The following is an 18,143-nucleotide window of genomic DNA, read 5'->3' as shown; positions in this document are numbered from 1 at the left end:
TCGAAGTTTCTAAGAATGACCAGAACGTGTAAACAGAGTTACTGCGGTAGAAAGACGAGTTCAGATTCCTCTTGAGTGCACCTTTAAAACCAATTTTCCTTTCAGCTGGCCACACGAGTTGGGAGGTACCCGTTGCTAAAGCCGTGGTCGCCGCATCAGAAGCTGTTGTTGCGATGCGTATCTCTTCTTTGAATTGCCTCCAAGAGAGCGAGAGAGAGAGAGAGAGAAAACTTTATAGAGGAAAAGGAAGGGTTCCAGGATTCTTAGCGAAAGGGCCAGGTGACCGTTGGCAGATAACTGGCGACGACCTATTCGGCGCGCTCGATGGTTCACACCTGGATGGCGGGATCCGATCTACGCAAGACTTCTTCCAAGGCTTGTGTTGGCGGAGCCTCTATGAGAGCTTCTTGAGGAGGACCCTCCGGGCAGTCCCATAAAATATCATCGAAGGTGGAAGTGCTACCGCAGTGGATGCCGATGGTGCCTAGAAGGTCGGGGTAGATGTGGGCGTACCCAAAATTTACAGCTTTTGGTAAGATAGGGTTTGAAGTCTTCTCCAAGCCACCTATTGGTGTTTGTAGACTGACTTCTGAGGTGAGGATAGATTCGTCTAGCCAGTTTGTAGAATTGGGTAATGTCGTGGTAGGAAATCTCTTCCTCTATCTCGGGTCCCCCTGGACGAGAACCCACCACTCGGCCGACAGAACGTCGAGCGTGTTGATGGTGTCCTTCGTTCCCTGGGTTCCCTGAATTGGCAGGAGACAATACCACTTCTATCTCTAGTTCTAGTGTAATATTTGTGAGAATGTTTCTAGCAGTTCGGGACATTATACCGCGCGACAAGTTGCGTATGGCAGTCTTTGAATCACTGACAATGTCAGCGTCAGTATTGGCTACGGACGCTTCTTTTCTTTGATTCGAGTGCTTCACTGCGACCGAGGCAGCAGAGATGCACTCGCTTCTTCCTGCTATGAATTTTGATGCGCAGGTGGCGAAGGCTACCTGGCTGAAATTATAATCGGCTGCATCGGTGTACACTGCTCCAGGATGATTGAGGTACTTCGATGCAGGGCCCGCGCTCTGGCTCGTCTTCTGCCATCGCGGAAGCCCGGTCGCATATTTTTTGGGAGCGGTTTGATGAGTAGTTTGTCGCGCACTCCTTGTAGTAGAGTGCCCGGTTGGTTAAACATGGGTTCAACATTCGCGCCTATTCGATCTAGAATATCTCTTCCCGCTGTATTTCTGGCCAGTGTTTGGATGTGCGTCGCCTTGTGATGGGTTCTTCTACAGGGTTGTGTATGAACAAGGACAAAAATGTGTCCATGGGTGTGTTTCTAGGGAACAATAGACCAAATTTATAAAGTTTTCTGAGCAACCTGTTAAATCTGTCGAAGTCCACCTTAAATAGTTTCAGGTACGGCAGAGAGTAGGTGAATGTGCTAATGACGAATGCATCTATAACCCGGCAGATGTATGCCTTGTTCATAACTCTCTTTTTAACAGTGATTCTTCCTATGTGCCTAACTATCTGGTTGACTGTTGTTTCAAGACGGCTGATTGTAATATTGCTCTTACGATTATTTTTAATGAGGAGACTTAGTACTGTAATGGGTTCGACCTCCTGTATCGGGAGACGTTGAAGGTTCGCCTCTATGGTGTTTTCCCTTTGTTTTGTCTGATCAGAAGGAATTCAGACTTGCGTTGAGAGCAATTGAGTCCTATTCTACACGCGTGCTTCTGGACTACTTGTATCGCTTTCTGAATCATACCCACCGAATGCTGCCTTTGTTTACCGAATGGGGTCCTCTGTGCACAGCGTGACGTATGCTTCTGTTGACTCTCACACCAATGCAAACTGTATTACCATCATGCCACAGAGAATACGTTGCGTCGGCAGGGGGAGCACAGGACGTTGCTGTTCGATTCATGAAGAATGAATGAAACAAACCTCTCCCCCTTCTCCTTAATAAAGTTTATTCCATTGCACTCCCTTCCCTCACAGACCGGTTAAAGTGTGCCCCTCGAAGTGAGGCAGATAGTGCGCCGATTCCCTACCTCACAAACCACAATGACGCAGGCATAACTTCAAAATTAAGATTTGAGTTTTACGACGTAAGCCTCGGTAGCCACGTGTCGTCACCGCGAGATCGTAATGTTTCTGTAGAGAAGCATGCACCTAAATGCACCCTAAAAATCCGGTATGCACGACAACGCAGCAGTGTGAAAGGAACTGAAGGAAAATATGTCATTAAGACTTTCAACCTCCTGTCACTGTTAAAGGAGCACTTCTCAGTCACACGACGTTCTTAATTCCTTCTGAAACACTAAAGCCTGCTTACATAATCATTGAGCCTACTGTTGGCAGTTCTGTTAAAATTGGCGCTGGTTCTCTAATCTCCAGTGCCAGAGAGACGGTTTTATTTAAATTCACGTCAGCGTAACAATTTCCTGTGTCGGGCACCATCGTGCTCGGGGGCTGCTATCTTCCACAGCCCACGTTTAACAACGGCTCCCACCGTGTTGCCAAGCTCGTGTATTATCATACGTTGAATTGAGCTGCGCATCTCTGTTGTTATGCGCCTCTCTTCAAATCGCGCATGAAATGCCTTTCAACCGGTGCACCAATTGGTGGTTTTAACGCGGCAGCGTTAAAGACCTTGTTAGCCACCAGAAAATCCACCGTCAGCGTTGTCGGCGTTGTGAGAGAAAAATCACGACCATGGCTCTGGCAGATGGTGCCCAGAGAAACCTACGAGGCAGGTGGGTGACCTAGGTCGCGTGGCCTTGCGATGTCTTCACAACCTGCCCATTAGATCGTGAGCAAACTGCCCACTTTGGCAATTACTACTTTAATTAATAATTGCTCCGTCGCGAAGAGGAACCTTGGACGCGCAAGGCTCACCGCTGCGAGCACCTTCCATCACTGGGCTGCCGTGCACCGCTTAACCGCAGCACCACTGAGCCAGCAGGGGTATGAGCACTTCCAGGGATATATCATGTATAGTAGATTGGTTTACAGTTTATGGGGTTTAAACGTCCCAAAGCGACTCAAGCTATGAGAGCTGCCGTATTGAAGGGCTCCGGAAATTTCAATCACCTGGGGTTTTTTAACCTGCACTGACCTCGCACAGTGCGGGGAACCTCTAGAATTTCGCCTACATCGAAGTTCGACCGTCGCGGCCGGGATCGAACACGCGTCTTTCGGCTCAGCAGCGGAGCACCACAACCACCCAGCCACCGCGGCGGCTGATGTAAAGAATGACCTTCTGCATGTATGGCAGTTAGCTCATTACGCGATAGCGTCATGCCCATACAGCAGAGCTAAAGTGTCTGTATTTTACGCGCTTAATGAGTATTGGGCTCATTGAATGCTTGGACGCAGTATTTCGTAAAGAAACGCACACGTTTGCTTGGCTGCAATTCTTACCGGCGCCAATAATGAATAAACAGCATGCAAATGCTCCTCCTTATAATTGCGAAACCACTATTTCGATGGGTAAACCCCGAGCAAGGCCCTGGAATGTTCCTGGATTTGTGCCAATTGAAAGAAAAAAGTGAAGCAAAAACAAAAAGAATCCGGTACTTTTGACTGGAACCACCGGCGACGCGAACACATGAGCTTTGCAGGCTATTTGCAGGCGTGAGAGCACTGAGCTATTGCCGCAGCCGATCACCGATCGGTGATCACACACTCTAGTGCTGAGCACTGCACATCGATTTCTTCATCAAGTAACACCACTATCAAAATAATAAATATCGGTCTTCAAGTTGCATAGCGGTAAGGGAACGATAGTACGCAGTCCCTCTTTTTAGCCCCAGCTGATTCAGCCGAAGTTTTCGCTTGCATAAATAACATCAAAAATAGCAAATCACAGGACTCGAATGGTATGCAAACACTGCCTGTCAAGTATGTTCTCGACGTCATGTGCCCTCTTATTACCTACATATTAAACTTAATTTTATCCACTGGAATTTTCCTAAAGGAAATGCAGATTACCCGAGTGGTGCTAATACTTAAGCGTGGAGATAAAAATTTACTCAATAACTATCGACCGATTTCTCTACTTCCTGTGCTTTCTAAGGGCACTGAGAAAATAATCCATAGCAGAATAACTTCATATTTTGATTACAATCGCTTATTCCTTGACTTTCAACATGACTTCAGCACGCACAGATCTACTGAAACGGCACTCCTAACACAAAAAGAAATTATAATACAGGCATTTAGAGAAAATAAACTCGCTATTGGTATTTATATCGATTTTTCTAAGGCATTTGACGTCATTAATCATGATGTCCTTCTTTTTAAATTAAATAGGTATGGTGTACGTGGTGTAGCGCTAACTTTATTAGAATCCTACTTATCACACAGAGCTCAGTATGTAGATATAAACACAGCAACTTCTCCTACTCTCCCTATAACATCTGGAGTGCTTCAAGGAAGCATACTTGGGCCATTACTGTTCATAATTTATATAAATGATATTTGCTACAGCACAAGTAGCGCTCATGTAGTATCATATGCTGATGACACATCTTTCTTTATCACAGGTACTTCCGAAACAGACGTCGAAAAACAAACAAACAATGCACTTATTCAACTCAGTTTATGGGCACAAGCAAATTATCAGCGAATAAATCCAGTGAAGACTAAAATTATGTTGTTCCGTCCTAAGGGAAAGAAAATATCGCGACCTATCAAAGCCGTATTCAGTAGCCAGGCTATAGAGCTCGTTGAGTTTGTAAAACACTGGGAGTTACCTTTTCAAGCAATTTAACTTGGAATTCACATATTGATTACATACGTTCAAAGGTCGCCTCAGCCCTTGGTATACTTGCGCGGTTTAGGCACATTCTTCCAATAAGGGTAAAGATCATACTTTACAATGCGTTAGTACTTTCTCATTTGCAATATTGTAACATAGTGTGGGGCACAACAGGCATCACAAATCTTAACAAGATACATCTGCTTCAGAAAAAAGCAGTGAGATGTATTGCCAATGTACCACTCTTTTCTCCCACCAGAAATATTTTTGTAAAGTATGAAATCCTTCCAATATTGGCGTTATATTCTTATAGACTACTATCATGTTAAAATCTCACCTAAAACACCAATTCTGCTGAACAGATTAAACGAAGAAAATTTTGAGATAACCCGAAAATCAAAACACGAAATTCAGGAATACTTCCGGGAGAATTCTTTTCCATGAGAATTTCAGATGCAATCTTTCTGATTATTATGCACCATTCTTTGTATGATTATCTATGACCTTTTCATCGCATCGCATTTTGTTTTGTCATTTTTGCATGATGTGCATAGGTGGCCTGCGAAGTGTTAATTTATTTACTTTTGCTTTGTATGTATGTATGTTTGTTGTATGTATAGCCGTCGCTTTTCTTCCTGTACTACCGGGTATGTAAAGGAGCCGGGACCACTGTCAAGCTGTCGCCAAAGCTTTTAGTCCCGGCTCCTACTTTGTAAGAAAGGAATAAACTTCAACTTCAACTTCAAGTGCGCTGCATGAGTTGGCGTGGTGAACGTTGTGAGAGAACCACGGCACTAGAACGAAGCGTGTTGACGTTGACAACATTGATGCAGAAACGCGGCACTAGAGGATAGGCCACCGTCGTACTTTGGGTAAATAGTCAATGACGATGAAAAAACTTCAAATGCGCACAACTGGTTCCCTGGGAAAGTTGACACCTCAATTGGGCTTTTTGGTACGTGGCGGTAATGTTCACCCCCAAAAAATCTAGGCTCTCGAACAACACTTTACGCTTAGCAATAGCAAAATGCCGACCACAATTTTGTGTTTGACTGCCTTTGATAAAACGGCAAGAGATGTTGCAGAAGCCTACAATACTTAGAGAAAGGGTAAGGGTTGCGCAAGCCATACATCTTTTTTCAAAACGGCAAAATTAGCTTGCTTGACACGAATTTGTGTTTTGTTTTGTTACTTTTGGGGTAGACTTTCGGTCTTTCGAAAGAGCACACGCTACCGAGCTTTATTCGAAATGCTCCGCAGAAGTTTTGGAAACATTTGTCCAAGAAAAATTAACCTGTCGACCTGTTCTGCACAAAGGCTTTCTTGTCACCGATAAGGCAGCCACTGCCCAACGTTTTAATGCATATTTCTAGTGTATTATCGAAATCAAACTCCCCACTACGTCACCCTGCTGTATCACGTCCTCCAGAGCTAATCATCGTATCTTCTACGGGCGTGTTTGCAATGTTGTTAAATCTGTAAACAAAAGTGACTCCTGGTCCTGACGGGATTCCGCAATATTTTGTTGCACAGTTATAGTGAAATGGTATGCAAATTCCTGGCTATATTGTTTCGTGCAAGCCTATCAACTAGCAGTGTTCCTTCGGATTGAAGCGTTGCGCGAATTGTGCCAATACTTAAAAAAGGTACCGCATTATCAGTTACAAATATTCGTCTTATATCAGTAAGATCTTGTTCTTGTAAACTTATTGAGCATATTGTAGCCACATATATAGCTACCTGTTTAAACGACAGAGATATTCTCTCTCCCTTTCAACATGGGTTTAGAAAACGACTTTCAACTGTCACTCAACTAATGTCTGTAATTTATACTTTGCTGATAGTTTCAAACAGTTCAGGGCAAATTGACGTTATTTTCCTAGATTTTACGAAAGCGTTTGACATTGTTCCACATGAAAAAATAATATGTAAGCTTGCGTTGGGTGGGGCTTCATTCTTTCCTAATTCACTAAGTGTCTGCTTACGTTTCTAACCACGCACAGATTTTCAGCATTGATAATCATTCTTCCGGCAAGCTCCCAGTCACCTCTGCCGTACCGCAGGGAAGTGTGCTGGGTCCATTGCTCTTTTTGATATATATATATATATATAAAAGACATTGTTGATGTAATTAGTGAACCAGTACTAATCTTTTTTAATGAAATCATGTCGTGCGAAGGTCAGGTCATTTTTAATTCTACCCTTCAGAACATTCATTCCTGGTGAGTCCATAGGACATGGAGCTTAACAATGAGATAAGTCTTCAAGAAAGTAACCAAACAAAGGAATAACCTCTAATTGCGTATAACATTCCATCTCACCAGCTTGAGGAAGTGAACGAATACAAATACATAGGTCTTAATCTAACCAGTAATCTTAGCTGGAATAAACACAAATCAAACATATGTACATCATCCTTCAAAAAACTTCGCTTCCTCAGGTATAAATTAACAGCTGCCCCTGCCAGTGCAAAGCTCCTAGCCTACACGTACATCGTCAGACTTGGACTAGAGTACGCATGCACCGTCTGGGACCCTTACAGAAAACATAACATCGACATGTAGAAATGATCCAGCAAAAATCTGTTAGAATCATTTTTAACAAATACCGTTCCACTGACTCACAAACCGCTCTGATGGCGCAACACAACATACAGGCACTGCAAACACGAAGAAAAATTCAAAGGTTGAAGCTACGTTTCTTACTCAAAAATAAAAAATTTTCCATGAGCCCTCATCAATTTTATTAAACCCAACACAACGCGTCTAACAAGAAATCATCACCTGGAATCACTAGCACCTTACAACGCTAGGGTCGTTGTTTTTAAATACTTATTCTTTCTGCGCACAAAAACACAATGGAATGAACTCCCGCCTGATCTACTAAACAACATCAATGCCTTTGACAAAACTGCTTGTTGACATTTGCGTAGCGCTTGTTTCTTGATGTCTGCCATTATTTATATTTGTTCTGCGATGTTATTTGCCATATTTCTTTTATGCCTTTTTGTCCCTCCGTCCAGGACCAATTTCCTGGAAATGTCCCCAAAAACCACCTCATATAAAAACATTACAGACATCATACGAGCAGTGGGAGGCAGCCCTGACCAGCAGTGGTGTGGAGGACCAGTGTCGCATCATCAGACTGGTCCAGGCATCCGCCCAAGCCACCGGAGTGCTGAACTGAGGAGTCCGCCTACCTGACTCGTAGAACACTTCAATGAAATAATAAATGTTTTATCTCTTTCTCTGTCTCTAGGGTCTGCAGTATACTGTAAATAAATATATAAATAAATCTTTCGGTTCATAACGCTAATCCTATATAACACTTCATACCTGATGTGTTTCATTTTGTTATAATGGATGTGTATGTGTCTTAAGGCACACAACGAATGAGGTCGCTCACATATGAAGCACATATAGGTGGCTATGCAAGGGTTTGGACCAAGGTGAAAAACAACAAAAGATTGACGGACAACGTTGCTTATCTCAAAAGGAAGGGGGTTAGCGGGGAAGAGATAGAAGTCCTTAGATGGGTAGGCCTATAATACCCTCTCAGCCCTATCTAGGATCTTGTCCTTGAGATCACTTGCTGGGCTGCGTTGGGCAGCCTGAAACTGCTCCTTTGAATTAATATTCAGGGATTTTGTTGGAGGGTTACGAACACAGCCCCACATGGTGTGGTCGAGGTTGGCTCTGGCCGCGCAGAAGTTACAAGCTGAGGAGGGATAGGCAGCTGGGTTGAGGAGGTCGCGGTCGAGTCCGAGGAGTTCGAGTCTGAGGCTGATGCCACAGAATCTCGGAATGCCGAGAGGTTTTGATGTGGTCAAGGGCGGTATACAAGAAGACCGAGGAGGTAATGGTGACATACGTCATGAAATGAGAGGAGGCGGCCCCGCGCAGTAAGCGGGCCCACGTGGCTGGAGGCGGTTTCCTTAGCCGTGATACAGTGATACCTCGGGCGCAGGCGTGAGGCACCTCGTTGCCAGCTAGGTCTTCTTCTGCGGGGGTCCAAAGAAGGGTGATAGATTGGGGTGGAGGGTGCTTCAAGATGAGGGACAGAGATGGACGGGACGTTCGACCCGCGTCGAAATTGTCGATCGCTGATGTAGAATCACTGACAGTGATGGTAATATTGGGAGTGTCAGAGCCAGAGCGAGGGCCGCCTCTTCCGAAGCGGATTTATGTACGGTGGTAGCCGTATTAGGGTGGCCTGGAATCAACGGCGAAAGGTCTTAGGACAAGCCGAAGGAATATTTAGCCGTATCAGCATCCCTGTCGTTGTTGTTGGTGATCAGGGTGAATGTTATTGGGTAAACGGGATGCATAGGTGTTGATGAATATGTTAGGGGATAGTGTGCTTGGACTGAGTAGTCCATGTAAAGTAGACGGGTGGGGACTGATGCATATGCCGACCAGTTGTGGTATGGGCAACACGGCCATATTGTGAGGTGAGATGAGCCTCTACAATGTCAGAGAGGGTGTTCAGGATGCCGGTTTGAAGAAGACGTTCAGCAGATGCATTAGAGGTAACACCAAGAGCGTATTTACTGACGCCACGAAAAAAAAACGTTCACGGCGTCGCATTCTGCACCTTAGCCGTGATACAGTGATACCTCGGGCGCAGGCGTGAGGCACCTCGTTGCCAGCTAGGTCTTCTTCTGCGGGGGTCCAAAGAAGGGTGATAGATTGGGGTGGAGGGTGCTTCAAGATGAGGGACAGAGATGGACGGGACGTTCGACCCGCGTCGAAATTGTCGATCGCTGATGTAGAATCACTGACAGTGATGGTAATATTGGGAGTGTCAGAGCCAGAGCGAGGGCCGCCTCTTCCGAAGCGGATTTATGTACGGTGGTAGCCGTATTAGGGTGGCCTGGAATCAACGGCGAAAGGTCTTAGGACAAGCCGAAGGAATATTTAGCCGTATCAGCATCCCTGTCGTTGTTGTTGGTGATCAGGGTGAATGTTATTGGGTAAACGGGATGCATAGGTGTAGATGAATATGTTAGGGGATAGTGTGCTTGGACTGAGTAGTCCATGTAAAGTAGACGGGTGGGGACTGATGCATATGCCGACCAGTTGTGGTATGGGCAACACGGCCATATTGTGAGGTGAGATGAGGCTCTACAATGTCAGAGAGGGTGTTCAGGATGCCGGTTTGAAGAAGACGTTCAGCAGATGCATTAGAGGTAACACCAAGAGCGTATTTACTGACGCCACGAAAAAAAAACGTTCACGGCGTCGCATTCTGCACCGGAAAGCTGAAGGTACGGTAGAGAATACGTAAGTTTGCTAAGGACAAAGGCCGGCCTGGGCCAGACGAAGAAGTTCCGAATCACGGAGACCTCCGTGCCTGCTTGACAAGCGCCCTATGAGGCGGAGGGTGCGATCGGCAACCGTACGATGGTTTCGAAGAGTATGAATGTTCAGCCTGTTGTCTGGAATGAATAATGACGGTGTGAGGGAAGTAGCAGTGGTTCCGATTTGCTAGCGGAACAGCGTTGTTTCATGGCAGCAACAAGCTCCACTGGTATGTTTGTAGCTATTTGGAGGGTATAACTGATGTGACCATCAAAGCCTCCGGATACGCAGAGCGTAATGTCATCGGCGTAGAGAAAGAAATTGAGGGATGTGATGGAACGAAGAGAAGTCGGTGTGGACGGCATAGCCAGATTAAAGAGTAATGGGGAAAGGACATATTTTGGGAGCGCCAAAACTTCCCAGTGTTTAAGAAGGGGATTGCTAAGAACCAAGGACGAGGAAAACCCATAAGAAATGAAAAAACATTTGCCAATATGATGATAGGTCACGAGAACATCCTACTGGTAGACGCTGAATAAATGTAACTTCCAGAAGTTCTCAAAGGTCGTTAAAGGAGACATTTAAAACGCAATTTTAAGAGGTTGAGCAGGTCGTCAGTGTGTAGCTAGAAAAAAGGGCATCGGTCGAATGTAAAGCTCTGTGAAGTGGAAGAATTTAAATAGAACTAAAGCTAGCAATTTTCCTCGGATTGTTTAAGAGGACATTTGGTGGTGAACAATCGCTGAAAAGGCAGTAAAAGCTTCAGTCAACATAGGAACCACCGCAGGAAACCTAGTAATATACTGTGTGAAAATGTATGAAAAATAAGAAAAAAGAGGCGTATGAAGCAGCTCTGTTTTGCCACATTCACATTTTATTTTACGGTGCAAACGCACGCAGCTGTAGGTGACCCGCACAGTCTCCTAAAGGTACTTGAAATGTGTCCTCACCACACTGACTTTTGAAGTGGGAACTCAATTGAAGAAGAAACTGAACCCCACAAATACTTCGATCGGGAAAAGTCAACGGCATAGTCTCTCTGTTTGGCTATTTCTTCAGCACTCCATGTTCCTCGCCTACGTGGTTCATATAGCGCTTCTTATACTTTCTGTGCGCTTAAAGTTCTGAGCGGAAGACCCCTTACATACCACAGGTTTGAAAAACTGTATAGAGCTTTCTATTTCACATTGTCATTGGAGAGTGCATAATGAGGCGATACAAGGGAACTATAGAGTGCGTCGAGTACACCGACGTTTTCTATATAAGCAAGTAAAAATTTCATTGCACGTAAATATCGGCGGCGTAAAGCAGGCTAAGGGACCTAATACACAGTCCAATGTTAGTGACACTTATGTTATCCACTGATGTGACAGGGAAAGGTCTCCCTCTGTTTAACGGCTCCCACCGTTCAAACCATCGCCATAGCTTCGTTCATGAACTGCGTCGATCCCTGGGCCAGCCACCTCGCCCCCCACAGACTTTGCACACTTTCTGGTGTCACTGGTTACAATGGCTACCTGAACCGTTGTTGCGTCACGTGTTCGTTATGCCGGTCGGGTGAGAGTTAAGGGGTTAATTTATCTTTTTTTTTGCTAGCGGTCATTGAAAGGACTCACAATGCTTGGGACCCGCACAATTAGGGCAAATATTGCTACCCGGGAACGCTTCTAAAGTGGCGTGGACTGTGAACTCACACTGCAGTTATTTGGTCACTGCTTCTGACAAAACAGTTATCGTGTTTGGTTTCGCAGAACAGTTGGCGCATGATGGGAACCAATTTTAACTGAATGCTTTCTCTGTTTCATCATTAATTAGCAAGAGCAGTAAGATCTGGCACTTGAAAGTAGTTTATTGTAGTTGCCAAAGATGTATTAGACAGTTTATCGGAGTTAACAGAGATTAATAGATCGCCTGTGTAATTCCACAAAGGCAGCATGTAGGCAGTGATGTAATGGGTAGGTCCGCTGCGCACATTTAAATAAATTAACATGTCCAATCAGCGAGAGAAACCAAATAACATTTTAATTCCAGGGAATGCAGCTAGCATAGACGTGCTACGTTTCTTAACAAGGAGTGTTTCTATTTTAATTCAAGTAACTTCACCACTGACGGGAAGGATCTCGGCAAGAAAACAGGCCCCCCAAAATATGATCGCCCTTCTTCCCGCATTAAATAACTGCAGCAGATTAAAATGTTGACCAGTATAGCCACCAATGCTGGAGTGTCACAACATTTACAGGAAGGTGCACATTTACCTGTTGAAACTCGGCTGTGCGCAGACGAAGGGGAGAAATTTACAACCTCCCAATTTGGCCTGGAAGGCTTGTGGCTTGTTTCTGGCCTAATTCGTTAGGATGGCGATAGCGGCTGACCGCCGCAATCCGCTATGTTTCGTCGGGCGAGTGTACGGAAAATCAATGTGCTCCTTATACTGTTAACTGCATTATACAATTAAAGAGCGTCGTGCTTTAAACCTTTTTCATCAACCGCGGAGATCATCTCACCGGGCTTAACGGTCTCCTTCGAACGTTAACTAGCACTTGCGGGGGTACGTGGAAACCCTCCGCTGCTTCGCGTTTCTTTATCGAGGCGTGTGAAAAAATTGTCGACGGCCTAGCTCTTTTAGGAAAGGATATACGTAGCGAGAGCGCGGCGACATCTGGTCCGGAACAGTTAATATAAGAAAGGCGCGCATTCACTACATGCGCCTTTATTTAGGTCTAAATCTAGAGCCGTCGTGGCGGAGTGGCAGCGTCTCCGCCTCAAACCCCAAAGGCCTTGGTTCGACTCCCAGCTTTGACACAGGCTTTCTTCTTCATTCAGTGAGTGCTTGGGTATCAGTGGCTTGCGCCGCCGACCATGTGGCTTCTCACGTGGTCGATCACGTGGTGCGGAGCAGCTGCCGGCGCCGCGGTTGGTCACGTGCGCAGTCACATGGTTAGTCATGTGGTGCAGTGCGACCACCGTGGGAATGCGAGCTCGGCGAAATTGCGAGTTCATGGCAAATGTAGCTTTCGCTACAGTGGTGAGGATACCTGTATTTTAGTTGTGTGTTTTTTTACCTTACAATTTCTTTGTTTTCAGGAAGTAAGGGTGAATGAACGAAGGAAAACAACATTGTCCACCGCGAAGGAGCCCCCAAATCCCCGGTCCCGGCACGCAGTCTTAGGACATGGGAAGGGGATGCTCCGCAGAATAAGGACAAGTGAAGATGCATTGTTTCTTCACAGCCTCAGCCGCCAGGTGGGTGGCTTGCTGCTGGATGGCGGGGTCCTCATTCCGCATCGAATTTTGTCGGGGATCTCTACTGTTCATATTTAGGCCGGCCCCCGGGGAATCGGCGCATTCCCAAATTATGTGATGAAAAGTGCCCCTTCCACCAAAGTTTTTAAATTTTAAATATTCTTCGTCTTCAGTCTTTGTCAGGTAGACCCAGACTGGGCAGATGTAATTTCTATCCTGTAACCGCCTCCAAATCGTGCCGAACTATTGGAGAGAGACTGATCGGAAGGTGGAAATATACTTCTATGTATTTTATAGTTTTCGGTAAGTTCGTGGTATGTAAAAATGCAATCTTTCACTCCCTTGCATCCGGGCTGTTCTACGGCAGCTCGTTATTAGAGATCTCAAGCGAGCGCGTGCGCAACCTCGTTCCAGGAACAGATTCGTGCGCAGGTACGCATATAATGGATATTTTTCGATCAATTGGGTTTGTTGAGAGGATGAGTTTGGCTTCCTTCGAAATATTACTTTCGGAAAATTCCAAAAGGCAGCTTTGCGGCCGCTAATTATTATGTGCGCTCAGGTGGCGACGCCTGCGAGCGATATTTAATGAGGATGTTTAAGGAAATGGGAGCCATCACTGCGCACGCGTGTCACTTTATTCCTTTAACAACTCATTCAGTTGTTTCCAAACAAACGCCATCTCACTCTGTGACAGTGCTATTCGAGGCGTACTGAAACATATTTTCGTGTGTTAGCAATAAAGAAAGCCTAAGTAATCTCCCTTCCGACCCTGTCGTTGCACGTTGTCAGTACACAAGTTTTTCCCAAATCAGGTTTCCAAACCTGTCTATATGTTGGCAGTTGTCATGTTTTGTCCTCGTAACCACTCATCGAAGTGAATCCATACAGCAGTTGAACCTGAGTTTCAGTTTGGGTTGAATACTCATTGTTCATCGCTACTTTCCCGGCATAACACGCCATAGCACCCCCGCTCTTCGCCGGCTTTAGCGACGAGATCGGACACCGTCTCCATTTCTTAGACAGCCCTCACTTACGGTGCGGTTCAGGTGTCCACCGAGATATGCGAGACAGCTACTGCGCCATTTCCTTTCCTCAAAACAATTTATCATTTTTCATTGCTGTCTTATAGCACCAGACTCCACAGGCATGAAGACAATGCTACTGGAGCCTAAACAGCTGTAAGAACAGAACGCTCAGATGACAGATGGCAAAGACGGCATTTATATGTAGCCTTTAGCATGTTTTAGAATATATTGCCTAGAGAAAGCAGCACCAGACGTTGTGGCGGTTGTGCTTGTTGCTTGGGTTCAGATTCGCCGTGGTTTCCGGGCAATGTGAGTGAAATGCACTTAAGAGTTATTGCTATTATGTTTAATTGTCTGCCCTTTGTAATGCATATATTATGTTAAAAATACGGTAAATATGACCTCACGTTCGGCTGCCTTATCACAGCATTTAGGAAACGAGGGCTTAGTGCGCTTTAAGCAGGACTGTCGAACTGCACATCCTTTGTTTAGATAGAAGTCTGCGCCTCGCGCTTTGTTACTCATTATGCTATTAAAATACTGTAGGTCACACAGAAGGCCTTAGCACTTATTGCCTAGAGAACCTTGAACGGCACCAACTTGCAGCGTGTTCGCTACTTTCAACATTCCGATGTATTGATACCTCCTGGTCGTAAAACTTCCCTGTTGCTATCGCGTTAGGGACAGATTCTTGTCATTTTAATGTTAATTGTGACTGCACAAACAATGCAGATCCATACCCACCATCTTAACGCGATATCCCAAAGCGCCTGCTTGCTTAGTAGGGTGCAGCTACTGCAACATTCGTAGGCGTCCTGAACATAGAAAAGCACTGTCTGTTGAGCACATGCGGCTGCAGTCTGCTGCGCAAAGCAGTGATCTCGTTGTGCGCTGGCACTCTGTCACCGGTCGATGAAGACGATCATGTGAGTCTCTATAGTGAAGAACTGAGCTGCTATACGGAGATGGCATTTGTGTAGTGGGATTGCTGTGAAGAAGGAAACTTTTTATTTAGGAACCAAGAGCTATGCTCTAAGAATTCTTATCTCAAAAGTGTAAAAAAGGTGGATACCAATTAAATCTCTTATTATATAGCGGCCCTACATTTCATATCATTTTTGTAGCAATCACACAGTTTAACTACCTGCACTAGAGAATGGGCAGAATTAAAAAATACAACCCAACCGGAACAATTGAAATAACGTATTCAAGTTATTTTTACCGGCCATATGCCGCTTCAGCCCAATCCTTAAAAAAATTCTAATGGCGAAGGTAGCGAAGAGTTTTTTTCAGTACTTTTTGAGAACGATGCTTTTGACCGAGGGCTTATACAGATTCCACCGAATGCCACGTAAGTCAGTTCTTGTACGCAAATCGTGGCCAATCATAACGCTTAGAAATGATTTTTGCCGTCAGAGTAACTGCGTCGGTAACGCAGAATGAGAAACGTGTCGACCAGTGGCAGAAAACCAAGTGGAGTGACTATATTTGAAAATGTTTAGAACGTAAAGCTCTGTCCTGAGACGACAGATAGAAGAAAAACACAGACATTCAACTGGAGTTTATTAGAAAACCAGAGTAACCATCCCCATGTCCAACGTGCACAGGCAACCATTACAGTCAAAGGCGGTACCGATATAAAGTGGAGCCGAGCCGAGCCGAGAAAGTCAACCTCCTTACCGAACACATGAATTGAAAGCATCATATCGCACGTGTCGGGGCCGTATTTAACTAAGTCAAAGATTATCACAATATCTGAAGCCGTTTTTTACTTTCCTTGCTCATTTATATTCACTTCACGAGACAGCGGTATGAAATCGCCTTCCTATGCCGATGTCATCATCATCATCATCATCAGCCTTACTACACCCACTGCAGGGCAAAGGCCTCTCCCATGTCTCTCCAATTAACCCTATCCTTTGCCAGCTGCATCCACCCTTTGCCTGCAAACTTCTTAATCTCATCCGCCCACCTAACGTTCTGCCGCCCCCTGCTACGCTTACTTTCTCTTGGAACCCACTCCGTTACCCTTAAAGACCAGCGGTTATCCTGCCTTCGCATTACATGCCCTGCCCAAGCCCATTTCTTTCTCTTGATTTCGACTAGGATGTCATTAACCCGTGTTTGTTCCCTCACCCACTCTGCCCGCTTCCGATCTCTTAACGTTACACCTATCATTTTTCTTTCCATGGCTCGCTGCGTTGTCCTTAACTTAAGCTGAACTCTTTTCGTTAGCCTCCACGTTTCGTTAGCCATGCCGATGTAGGCGCAAGTTAATGGAGTATCCCGTTTGGTCTGTTTAAACCATCCCTGAGCTTGGCGAAATATAGGACACTCCGCACGTTGTGCGCGGGTCACACTTTCGGGGTTGCTGGAACAGCGAACTTTCCTTTCTTAATCTCCGTTCGCAGTCACTTATGCTTGTACCTCGACAGCCTTGGTTCAGGAAGTCCATATGTCAGGCAGTGGCAGATTTTGGGAACGTGCCAGCCGACGTTTATTGATGAAAGTGAACTTGGAACAGGGTGGAGCTGGTGGAGGCTGCAATACATCCGCTGGGGACTCTTACCCAGATACGTCGGCTAAACGCCCGCACGTTTTTCTTCTCCTGTTGCAGTACTATGGACCTCAAGCTGTTTTCCAGTGCGATGTCTAATTACAGAAAGGGTTTTGTTCAGGCGAACGGAATAAAAACTTCCGCTTGTGTTAGTGGTGCTTGAGCGCTTTTGGACCGTCAGCAAACCTGCTATCTTGGTTATCTGTCACCATCCTGTTGTTGCTACCACTATACGCTGGAAATGAATGTCTCTAGATGTAAGACCCCTTTACGTTGTCTTTCTGAGAGATAGCGACTTACGTTAATTTACGTTACTTTCAATTGTGTACGCTGCAAAATGCCCCACATCTTTTTTGGGCCCGTAGCTAACCCTGCTTTCCTCAAGCAAATTCCTTTTTAACTCACCCCGCCGACTTTTATACCAATTGCGGGTGCAGCATTTGAATGGAGGAGACATGAAAAAGCAGCCGGTGGATGTGCCTTGCCAGTTCACGTTAAGAGCCTCGAGCTGTGTCTAACAGTGAATCTTCCTTACTTCTTCCTTTTCAGTTCTCATTTAACCCCTCTTCAAGACGCGGTTCTGTGACTGCGCTCAGTTTGACAGTCACTGCTATTTTCCTTACCCTAATAGACATTACAAGTTATTATTCACCATAACGCGAGCTGGATGCGCGGTTGTGCAGATCGTAAATGCCCCACAACCTTTCCTACACAGTTCGCTGCTTGTGCATCTTTCGTACTAAGACGTTCAAACCATCCGCTACCATGTTCCGCGTTTAGTGTGCTTTCTAAGTTTGATCTTCGTTTCTTTTTTTTTTATGTTCGTTGTCTTCGATGAACTTGAAGAAGGTTCGCCATAACGTCACCTCTGGGCATATCCGCCATAGCTTCCTCCAATCGGTGCATCGTTCATGTGCTCCGTGTACACTTGCTTCCTTAAATCTGACCTGTACTTGCCTGCAGCTTCGCAATATTCCACGTGTGTCCTGTAAACCGGCTTCACCCAAGCCCACAGCGTTGCTGTTTGCTTTATTTTTGGCTATTATCACGCAAGCCTACAATCGCATGTCATTACGTCAATGCGCGCTTCAAGCATGTGAACAGTACTGCAGCCGGATGCAGCTTGTAGTTCGCTACGCGTGTAGTCTCTACTTTACTACTCTCCTCTTTCGCAATCTTGTCCTCTCTTCACCTTCGCTGTGGTTTCTTCGAGTAGCCGGTTCGCACAGCATGTGCTCTAAGTAGTGAT

The 18,143-nt window shown here is 45.4% G+C and overlaps 1 protein-coding gene across 4 annotated transcripts in view; it reads left to right on the top strand.

The window, feature by feature from the left end:
- LOC144128115 (uncharacterized) overlaps positions 1–18,143 on the top strand; it is a 535,742-nt gene that overhangs the window by 90,108 nt on the left and 427,491 nt on the right. For 2 of the 4 annotated variants that reach the window (XR_013313693.1, XR_013313692.1), the window contains exon 1: positions 14,514–14,646. The exons of the other annotated variants lie outside the window; for them this stretch is intronic. The gene's annotated coding sequence lies outside the window, so the exon portion shown is untranslated. Of the gene's footprint in view, positions 1–14,513; positions 14,647–18,143 lie in introns of those variants that run through there. 4 annotated transcript variants of the gene reach the window in all.

The sequence above is a fragment of the Amblyomma americanum genome, chromosome 4 (assembly GCF_052857255.1).
Source record: "Amblyomma americanum isolate KBUSLIRL-KWMA chromosome 4, ASM5285725v1, whole genome shotgun sequence".
NCBI lineage: Eukaryota > Metazoa > Arthropoda > Arachnida > Ixodida > Ixodidae > Amblyomma > Amblyomma americanum.
Note: the sequence above shows the minus strand (reverse complement) of the source record. Positions and strands in the feature narration are given on the sequence as shown.